This window comes from Macaca nemestrina, chromosome 2, assembly GCF_043159975.1.
Source record: "Macaca nemestrina isolate mMacNem1 chromosome 2, mMacNem.hap1, whole genome shotgun sequence".
Taxonomy (NCBI): Eukaryota; Metazoa; Chordata; class Mammalia; order Primates; family Cercopithecidae; genus Macaca; species Macaca nemestrina.
Window position 1 is genome coordinate 2,798,608 of NC_092126.1, and position 11,508 is coordinate 2,810,115.

An 11,508-nucleotide genomic window follows, 5' to 3' on the forward strand; every position below is an offset into this window, starting at 1 on the left:
AGGAGCAGCAGCACTATAGGCAGGAAATAACAGTTTAACTGCTGAATTTCTATACCTCTCTGATTTAAGCTTACTAATTAAATTGCTATTATTCGTTTGGCTTAATTAGACTTAAGAAAACAACTGAGGGGTTGTTTGTTTTTTGAGGTTTTTTTTTTTGCATGAGAATTGTATGTAACCAGTGACATGATTATTCCTGAATGTACAGACAGAAGTAAGCCTGGACATTGTTTAATTTAAAAACTTTAAATAGTCCCTGCTTTAAGGGAATACGATAATGTATACTATGACAAATGTACTTTATTCTTCTAACACAGTAAGAATTATGTGGAATTTTTTCCTTAAACAAAGTGCAGGAAAGCCGTGTGTCTTGGTTTAGTGATGGTTTCATTTCTAGCCATACAATTGATGGATTGTATACAATTTTTGTTAGTACCAAAATAATCTGTTATATGAACAGAACAGACTTCTAAAATAATGTCTGTATTTTATATATATATATGTATATATATGCATATATATGAAGGCTTTTATTGAACAGCTTATCTTCCACTTGCAGGTTTATGGAAATACCAGTGTTTCAAAATAAAAAGTGGGAGAATTCTTTGCTGTTAGAGGAATATGGTTATTATTTTGATTTTTTAAATGACATATAATCAAAGTACTGCTGAACTATAAGTGCAGTATTCTACTAAACATTTCAGCTAGTAATACCACTGATTTAGAAACAAAACTGTTTATCTCTGCTTTCTGAATTTGGAATGTTGGGATTACCTGTTTAAATCTGTCTTGGGGGATTAGAGATTCAGTCTGTAGAAGTGCACATATATTCATGCACCCTCTGATTTTGGTTTTCTTGTTTCTGAGTTCTTAGAAAGTATCCACATACTCTTTTTTTTTGTAGAAGTAGCTGTTGTAGAGTGAAGGAAAGGATAAGACTTTAAACGGTTGATTCTTTTTGTGTTTTCTACCAACTATTTTTTGAAATTTAAATCACAAGCGAACTCGTTTTCTGGTTTTTAGAAAGTAGATGATTTCAGAGGAGTAAGACATGCCAAGCAGCATTGCCCAGTGGGGTTTTAGGTTGTCAGGTGCAGCTGAGAAAAGGTATGTTCAAGTCATAAGTAGCTAATTGATAGGGTATGAACTAGTCAAAATATGAACCGTTATGATTCAAGTTAGATTTTTCCTCTGGAGAGACAGATCTGAATGTTCAGTTCTAGCCAAGGTAGATTTTACTTTCAGCTTTTTGATCAGTATCACTTTCTGTGCTTAACTCCTTGGTGTTACATTGTCCATTTTCATTTGTCTAAAATTCTGCAGAGAAGACTACAATTTGACATAATGGTATACATGGATTGTTAAAGGTAGCTTTCAGTTGAAGATTAAAGCAAGATGCCATTTTCCCAATGACTTTCATTTTGTTTACATTTTTTTCCCTTTAAGTTAGTATACACTACACATACTGTAATAAAATACAATAATATGACAATTGCCTGTGTGTGGATTTTGTTTTATTGTTAACTATCTCAAGACCATAATCCATTGACCAAGTGTTCTGGATACCAGGAGTGGATCATGGATTACGTTGTGGCAGAGTAGTTTTTTTATTCGTAGTGGCATTGTGCTCAGTCCCTTACATCTAATCCTCAAAACCGCCACACAAAGCAAGCATTCTTATCTACACTTTGTAAGTGAGGAAAATGCTCTTGGTCACTTACATATTAATAGTTTTAGGGCCTCACATATGCTAAATGACAGGATTTAAATCCAAATCTAAATTTCATGGTCTTTATTCATACATTTTTAGATGTAGAAAACATTTTAGAAATTGTACCTTACAAATAAATGTATATGGATTATTGATACATAACTGTATGCTTTAGGAGTAGCATTTTTCAGGTGTTTGAGCTTCTGGGATTTTTTAAAATCTGAAAAAATGGAAATAATTTAATTTTGTTTGCAGTTTCTGTGCCATCTAGGAAAAATCGCTCAAAAGCACAAATAGCCAGTGGCTGGAGATGAATGCATGTCATTTGGTTGTGTTTTGCAAGTTTGTTTCTTAGCAGACTGTTTCAAGCTCGTAACATGATTTTTTTCATAGAATACGTCTTAACAAGTCAAGAACCATGCCCGCCTATAAAAACCAACATGTACCTAACCCAGGACTTCCCAGTGTGTTCCATCAAACCCTTATCCCACAAAGTGTTCCATGAAAATGGTATGAGAAATAAGCTTTGCACATACTATGTACTTTATTCCCCTACCCCTTGGAAACTTATGTACATTATTATAATAAAGAGTCTGGGCCGGGCGCGGTGGCTCAAGCCTGTAATCCCAGCACTTTGGGAGGCCGAGACGGGCGGATCACGAGGTCAGGAGATCGAGACCAGCCTGGCTAACACGGTGAAACCCCGTCTCTACTAAAAAATACAAAAAACTAGCCGGGCGAGGTGGCGGGCGCCTGTAGTCCCAACTACTCGGGAGGCTGAGGCAGGAGAATGGCGTGAACCCGGGAGGCGGAGCTTGCAGTGAGGTGAGATCCAGCCACAGCACTCCAGCCTGGGCGACAGAGCGAGACTCCGTCTAAAAAAAAAAAAAAAGTCTGGGCAGTTCTGCTTATAGGAAACGATTTAAAACTTAGTTTTACCTTTTTCAAATATATTTCACTATAGCCACCCCACTTTGCCCATCAAATAACATCCCAAGTAGGGCAATAGGCCAGGGTCTCTAATATATCAAACTTGGACTTCCTCCTAAAGAAGGAAGAGAATGGTTTATCAGTGAAAGAAGGAAGACATGGTAGCAATAACCACAGAGGATTGATGGATTGGATACAACTTGCCAAACATAAGGTTTTAATTTTTGGTAAGTTATGCAAGAAACTGCAAACTATATATTCAGGACAGATGAATCTGTAGTTGTGGTTGGTTCTAAGCTGCAGTGGTTTTGTACTGATAGAACTATTATTCCAAAGACCTGCTGCTCAAGCCGTTTTCTGGAATGTCTTGTGCTCACTATCAACTCTTTGCATAGCTGGTTGGCAAGAGCACATCTGCTACCCATCAAGAAAATAGAAGAGCAGATAACAAGTGTCTCTGGTCTGTGGCTCATACCCCCAAACTTGGTTACTCCAGCCAAGTGGTTTTGGGATTTGACTCATCTGGTTTTTTATTTGAGGAACTATTTGGGGGAGGTAATGCTGCGAGTAGGTAAATGAGGGTGGATTTGGCAAGTGTTGAGTCATGATTTTATCCCAACTGCCCAACCTGAAATTTTTTTCAGTGAAGTCTGCCAAGTGGTTAGCATTTCAGTTCTATTACCAATGGGAATTGTTGCAATTGGAAGATAACTCCTATAAATTGTTCCTATCTGTTTAATTGTGTGTGGATTGATGACAGTGTTGACTAGAAATAGAAGAGGATTCTGCAGGCTCATTTTTTATATCTTAATATCATTTGACCTCACTTATTAAGCAAAGAGGATTCTAAGCAGCTTTTTCTGAATAGAAGCCTTGTTCTAATAAAATGGTTCAGTCTGAAAAAGTGTTACCAATAATAGAGCTAATGAACATAGGAAGCCACGTTTACATTCTTGTTTAGTTAGGCTCCTTGGTCTCGGAAGTATCCCTATGTAAGCAGTTACTTAGCGTCAGAATTCTGTATTTTTATCTTCCTATGTAAAAGACACTCCCAATTGAAAAATAAGCAAGCACTTGATCGTAGGGCATTGTGCCAAGCTAAATCAGGAAATACGAACATCAGATTATTTCCCTGGCTTTAAAGAGTTTCAAGCTTAGGTGTGCAGAGAAGAGAGAGAGAGCACTGCTTTGCAAGAATAAGGAAGGAGTAAGGAGACACTCGCCCTCTGCAGCCATTCTCAGGAGGCCTTTCTGGTAGGCGAGACTGAGAAGGGTGGGCTAACAAGACACTACTATTGATCAGTTTTAGATGGATTTTCTTAATACCAAAATAAGATCTCTGATGTGGTTTGACTCTGTCCCCACCCAAATAGCACATTGAATTGTAATCCCCACTGTCGCAGGAGGGACCCAGTAGGAGGTGATTGGATCATGGGGGTAGATTTCCCTCTTGCTGTTCTTGTGATAATGAGTGAGTTCTCAGGAGAGTTAGTTGTTTAAAATTGTGTAGCACTTACTCCTTTTCTCTCTGTCTCCTGCCATCATGTGAAGATGTGCCTACTTCCCCTTTGCCTTCCACCATGATTGTAAGTTTCCTGAGGCCTCCCAGTCATGTTTCTTGTTAAGCCTGTGGAACTGTGAGTTAATTCAACCTGTTTTCTTCATAAATTACCCAGTCTCAGGTAGTTTTTTATAGCAGTGTGAGAACACACTAATACAATGTCTCTAGTCACCTACCTCAAAATTTTTACTAAGCAAGCTAGTTCTCACAAAAATCAGAAATGTCAAATGATTTTTTTTTTTAACACAAAAGCCTAGTACAAATGTTGGGTTTCAGAAGTTGAAGCAGATTTGTGGATTGTTGCCATTTAAGCTTGTGCTGCTGTCTTAATAATCCCTAAGTTGATTTACTGGGCGACAAGGGGCTGGGGAAGGAAGGGCTGGCTCAAAACCACAATATGGAAGTCCTGCTTTAGCTTGAAACTATCTTAGGAACTGTGCTTTGGTTCACTGCTAACTTTGAAAAGCAAACTGGTTCCTGCTTCCCCAAGTAAGAGTGTCTGAGTCTTTGTGTGTATTTTAGAGACAGAGGCTCACTGTGTTGCCCAGGCTGGACTCAACTCCTGGTTTCAAGTGATTCTCCCACCTCAACCTCCCCAGGAGCTGGGACTACAAGTACACACAGCTGCACCCAGCTTTTTTTTTTTTTTTTTGAGAACAGAGTCTTGCTCTGTCGCCCAGGCTAGAGCACAATGGTGTGATTTCAGCTCACTGCAACCTCTGCCTCCCAGGTTCAAGTGATCCTCCCACCTCAAGCCTCCCACGCAGCTGGGACTACAAGCACGCACCGCCACGTCCAGCTAATTTTTGGTATTTTTAGGAGAGATGGCATTTCGCCATGTTGGCCAGGCTGGTCTTGAACTTCTGGCCTCAAGTGATCAGCCTCCCAAAGTGCTGGGATTACAGGTGTGAGCCACCGCGCCCGGCCAATGCCCAGCCTTTTTTTTTTTTTTTTTTTTTTTTTTTGATACAGAGTCTCGTTCTGTCTCCCAGGCTGGAATGCAATGGCACAATCTCAGCTCACTGCAAGCTCTGCCTCCCAGGTTCACGCCATTCTCCTGCCTCAGCCTCCTGAGTAGCTGGGACTACAGGCGCCCGCCACCACGCCCAGCTAACTTTTTTTTTTCTTTTTTTGTATTTTTAGTAAAGACAGGGTTTCACCGTGTTAGCCAAGATGGTTTTGATCTTCTGATCTTGTGATCTGCCCACCTTGGCCTCCCAAAGTGCTGGGATTACAGGCGTGAGCCACGCGCCTGGCCCTATGCCTAGCTTTTGAGTGTTAGTTTTTCATGGTAAATCACAAAGTATATAATCCAATCTAGGACTCAACAGGCCTGAGAGGAGGTTGGAACTGACCAGATTACTAAGTGAATTGAACCCAGAATAATAGTCTGTATTATTCTAAGCTTCAAACATTGTTCTGTAGACCTAGAGTCTGAAATTTTATGAACTAGATGAGGACACATTGATAATGTGTAAAGTTGAGAGGAAAAGATGTTTGTTTTTTAGAACATTATTAAATATTTACTAAGCACCAAGTATGTGCTCAGGAATTTTGCTGGGGAATACACATTGAAAAGGTAAATTTAAAAAATGGTTCTTAGAACAAAGGTATATAATCACTGTGACAAAAAGCAAATTACATATAAAAGAGGAAGAACAGAAGAATCACGATGTCTATTGCTTACATGTCTTACATATATCATAAACATCATGTTCAAAACTGAGTTATTTTTCCTCCAAACTATTCTTTTTTTTTTTTTTTTTTTTTTTGAGACAGAGTCTTGCTCTGTTGCCTAGGCTGGAGTGCAGTGGCAGGATCTTGACTCACTGCAACCCCCACCTCCCTGGTTCAAGCAATTCCCCTGCCTCAGCCTCCCGACTAGCTGGGATTAGAGGTGCGTGCCACCATGCCCAGCTAATTTTTTTGTATTTTTTAGTAGGGACGGGGTTTCACCATGTTGGCCAAACTGGTCTCGAACTCCTGACCTCAGGCAATCCTCCTGCCTCGGCCTCCCAAAGTGCTGAGATTAGAGGTGTGAGCCACCATGCCTGGGCCCTCCAAACTATTCTTAATAGCTCTATCCCCCACTCCAAACATTCTCCCAAAATCAATAATTTAGCACCACATTGTCTACCTTGATTCATTTTTTTCTCTCAAATACTCAAAGCCAGTCCGTACCTTCATCATGTATCTAAATCTCTTACCATCATCAGTCACTACTGTAGGTACCTTAGTCAAGCCATCACACTTCGTAAAAAACATTATTTTAAGAGGCAGAGTCTTGCTTGGTTGCCCGCGCTGGAGTACAGTGGCACAATTATAACTCACTGCATCCTGAAACTCCTGGACTCAATTGATCCTCGCACCTCAGCCTCCCAAGTGGCTAAGACTATAGGGATGTGCCACCATGCCTAGCTAATTTTAAAACAGTTTGTAGAGAGGGGGTGTTGCTAGGTTACCCAGGCTGGTCTTGAGCTCCTAGCTTCAGGTGATCCGCCTGCGACAGCCTTCCAAAGTGCTGGGATTACAGGTATGAGCCACTACGCCCAGCTTTCCAGTCCTTTTTTTTTTTTTTTTGAGACGGAGTCTTGCTCTGTGACCCAGGCTGGAGTGCAGTGGCACAATCACGGCTCACTGCACAGGCTCAGCCTCAAGACTCAAGCAATCCTCCCACCTCAGCCTCCCAAGTAGCTGGAACTACAAGCATGCACCACTGTGCTTGGCTAATTTCTGTTTTTCTTGTAGAGATGGGGTTTCACCATGTCGTCCAGGCTGGTCTCGAACTCCTGAGCTCAAGCAATCCTCCCACCTCAGCCTCCCAAAGTATTGGGATTACAAATGTGAGCCACCACACCCAGCCAATTTTTAGATTTTTTTTTTTTTTTTTTTTTTGTAGAGCCAAGGTCTCACTATGTTACCCAGGCTGGTCTCCAACTCCTGGGCTTAAGCAATCTTCACACCTCCCACAGTGCTGGGATCACAAGCGTGAGCCACCATGCCCAGCTGGTTGTTTTATTATTGTTAAGCTTGAAGAGTTCTTTGTATATTTTGGATAACAGTCCTTTATCATATAAATCTTTTGCAAATATATTCTCCCAGTCTGTGGCTTGTTTTCTTTCTCTTGAATGAATTTTGAGAACTGTACTTTGAACATTTAGTTTTCTTTTTTGCCCAGACTCCAGAAAAATAATATTATATATGTTGATGAGACTTTTCTGAAGAATTAAAAATAAGAGATAAATGTTGATGAGGATGTACAGAGAAGAGAACCCTTGTAAACTGTTTGGGGAATATAAATTGGTACAACCATTATGGGTAGCCATATGAAGGTTCCTCAAATAATTAAAAATAGAACTACTGTATGATCCAGCAATTCCATTTCTGGGTATATATCCAACGCAAATGAAACTGGCATGTGGAAGAGATGTAAGTGTCCACCAACAGTTGAATGTATAAAGAAAATGTGTATATACACAGTGGAATATTATTCAGACTTGAAATGCTGTCATTTGCAAGAACGTGGATGAATCTGGAGGACATATATTAAGTGAAATAAGTCAGGCACAGAAATACAAATACTGCATGACCTCACTTATGTGTGGAATCTAAAAAAGTAAAACTCAGAAGAGTAGAATGGGCCGGACGCGGTGGCTCAGGCCTGTAATCCCAGCACTTTGGGCGGCCAAGGTGGGCAGATCACGAGGTCAGGAGATCGAGACCATCCTGGCTAACATGGTGAAACCCCATCTCTACTAAAAACACAAAAAAAAATTAGCCAGGCGTGGTGGCGGACACCTGTAGTCCCAGCTACTCTGGAGGCTGAGGCTGGAGAATGGCGTGAACCCAGGAGGCAGAGCTTGCAGTGAGCCGAGATTGCACCACTGCATTCCAGCCTGGGCGACAGAGCGAGACTCTGTATCGAAAAAAAAAAAAAAAAAAAAGAGCCTGGGTGACAGAGCGACACTCCGTCAAAAAAAAAGAATAGAATGATGGTTGCCAGTGGCTGGGGTTTGGGGTTGGAAAGATGTTGGTCAAAGGGCATAAAGTTTCAGTTAGATGAAGGAATAACTTTAGGCAATCTATTGTTAAATATGGTGACTATAGTTAATAACAGTGTTTTGGCTGGGTGCAGTGGTTCACCCCTGTAATCCCCTATAATCCCAGGCCGAGGTAGGAGGATCACTTGAGGCCAAGAGTTCAAGACCAGCTTAAGTAACATGGTGAGACCCTGTCTCTAAAAAATAAAAAATAAGATGAGTTGGGTGTGGTGGTACATGCTTGTAGTTCCAGCTACCCGGGAGGCTGAAGCGGGAGGATTGCTTGAGCCTAGGAGGTCAAGGCTGAAGTGAGCTATGATTGTGCCACTGCACTCCAGCCTGGGGGACAGAGTGAGACGCTGTCTCTAAAAAAAGAAAAAAAAATTAATAATAGTGTTTTATGTACCTGAAAATTGCTGAAAGAGCAGGTTTTAAATGTTCTTAGAATGAATGAAAAAATAAGTATATGAGGTGATGGATGTGTTAGTTTGATTTAACTATTCCACAATGTATACACATATATCAAAAACGTGTGTATACACCACAAATATATAATTTTTATTTGTTAATTTAAAAAATTAGAAGGGTAATAGAAGGGTATATTCTTCTTTTAGAGATCTTCTAGATTTTTTATGTAAATGCAAGTGAGTAAAAATGTGATGACTTTGTTGTTGTTTGTTGGTTTGTTTGAGATGGAGTTTTGCTCTTGTTGCTCAGGCTGGATTGCAATGGTGTGATCTCGGCTCACTACAACCTCTGCTTCCTGGGTTTGAGCTATTCTGCTGCCTTAGCCTCCCAAGTAGCTGGGATTACAGGTGGCTGCCACCATGCCCAGCTAATTTTTTTTACATTTTTAGTAGAAACAGGGTACATTTCACCAAGTTGGCCAGGCTGGTCTTGAACTCCTGTCCTCAAGTGATCTGCCCACCTTGGCCTCCCAAAGTCCTGGGATTACAAGTATGAGCCACTCCCCCAGGGCTCTTTTTTTTTTTTTTTTTTGGAGACAGAGTCTCACTCTGTTGCCCAGCCTGAAGTGCAGTGGTGCAATCTCGGCTCACTGCAACCTGTGTCTCCCAAGTTCAAGTGATTCTCCTGCCTCAGCCTCCTGAGTAGCTGGGATTACAGGCATGCACCAAGACGCCTGGCTAATTTTTGTATTTTTAGTAGAAACGGGGTTTTGCCATATTGGCCTTGAACTCCTGACCTTAAGTGATCCACCCACCTCAGCCTCCCAAAGTGCTGGGATTACAGGCTTGAGCCACAGCACCCAGTCGACTTTTCTTCTCTCCTTCTCTCCTTCTCTCCTCCCCCTCCCTCCCTCCCTCCTTCCCTCCCTCCCTTCCTTCCTTCCTTCCTTCCTTCCTTCCTTCCTTCCTCCCTCCCTTCCTTCCTTCCTCTCTCCCTTCCTTCCTTCCCTCCTTTCCTCCTCCTTCTCCCTTCCTTCCTTCCCTCCCTCCCTCCCTCCCTCCCTTCCTTCCTTCCTTCCTTTCCTCCCTTCTCTCTCTCTCTCTCTTTCTTTCTTTTTCAAGGTCTCCCTCTATCTCCCAGACTAGAATGCAGTGGTGCAATCACAGCTCATTGCAGCCTTAACCTCCCAGGCTCAGGTAATCCTCCTGCCTCAACCTCCAAAGTAGTTGGGACCACAGGTGCACACCACCAAGCCTAATTTCTAAAATTTTTTGTGGAGACGATGTCTCACCATGTTGGCCAGGCTGGTCTCAAACTCCTGACCTCAAGTGAACTTCCTGCCTCAGCCTCCCAAAGTGCAGGCATTATAGGCATGAACCACCATGCGTAGCCTAGTTCAATTTTTTAAATGACAAAAAGATCCACTTGCTGGATTTACCTATATTCAGAAGATGTGGATAGACCAATACAAGATATAAGTTCAGAACATATCTTGAACATTTCAGATACTCTACTAAGTGTATTACATGAATTAGTTCATTTAATCCCCAACACAATAGAGCTAACATGAGAAAGACTTCGTTAGATTTAGGGTCACCTAGATCATTGACGATCTTAGTGAGAGTGTGCTCGTTGGCCTTTTGAGGGTGGAAAGCCACATTGCATGGGGCTGAGGAATGAGTCGAAGGTGTGGAAAGGGATACTGCATGTATAGGTAGCTTGTTTTAAAAGTTTAGTTGTGAAACTGAAGACAGAGGCTGGGCACTGTACAGATTCATGCCTGAAATCCCAGCACTTTGGAAGGCCGAGGCGGGCAGATCACGTGAGGCCAGGAGTTCGAGACCAGCTACTTGGGAAGCTAAGACATAAGAATTGCTTGAACCCAGGAGGCGGAGGTTGCGGTGAGCCGAGATTGCGCCACTGCACTCCAGCCTGGGCGACAGAGTGAGACACAGTCTCAACAAAAAAAAAAAAAAAAAAGAAAAAGAAAGAAAGAAAAGAAAAGAAAAAAGAAAAAAAGAAAATGAAGACAGAGATAGAATAGACAAGATAGGGCAGGGATTTGTATGTTTATATTTTAGAAATTATTTAGTATAGGATATGGGAAGAGAAGTTTCACTTCATATATAGGACAAGTGCTCACATTTCTAGATACTGTTTAAAAATTAATCACCAGTAATAAGTTTGAAAAAAGAACTATGAAAGTACCCAGCCAAGCCGGGCGCGGTGGCTCACGCCTGTAATCCCAGCACTTTGGGAGGCCGAGGCAGGCGGATCACAAGGTCAGGAGATCGAGATCATCCTGGCTAACATGGTGAAACCCCATCTCTACTAAAAATACAAAAAAATTAGCCGGGCGTGGTGGTGGGTGCCTGTAGTCCCAGTTACTCAAGAGGCTGAGGCAGGAGAATGGCGTGAACCCAGGAGGGAGAGCTTGCAGTGAGCAGAGATCACACCACTGCACCCCAGCCTGGGTGACAGAGCGAAACTCCAAGAAAGAAAGAAAAGAAGGAAGGAAGGGAGGGAGGGAGGGAGGGAGGGAGGGAGGGAGGGAAAGAAAGAAAAGAAAGAAGGAAAGAAGGAAAGAAAGAAGAAGGGAGGAAGGGAGGAGGGAAGGGGAGGGGAGGGGAGGGAAAAGAACCCAACCAATAATTCTGCCTTCCTGTTCTTTGAATCAGCTACCTCCCTATCTGTGCATGTTATTTTTTCCCTATGCTTCTGTAGGCACTAAAGCTGTGCATATTATACTATGCACATAATGTTAAGTTTTTCTTTTTCTTTTTTTTTCCGAGACGGAGTCTTTCTCTGTCGCCCAGGCTGGAGTGCAGTGGCGCAATCTTGGCTCACTGCAACCTCCG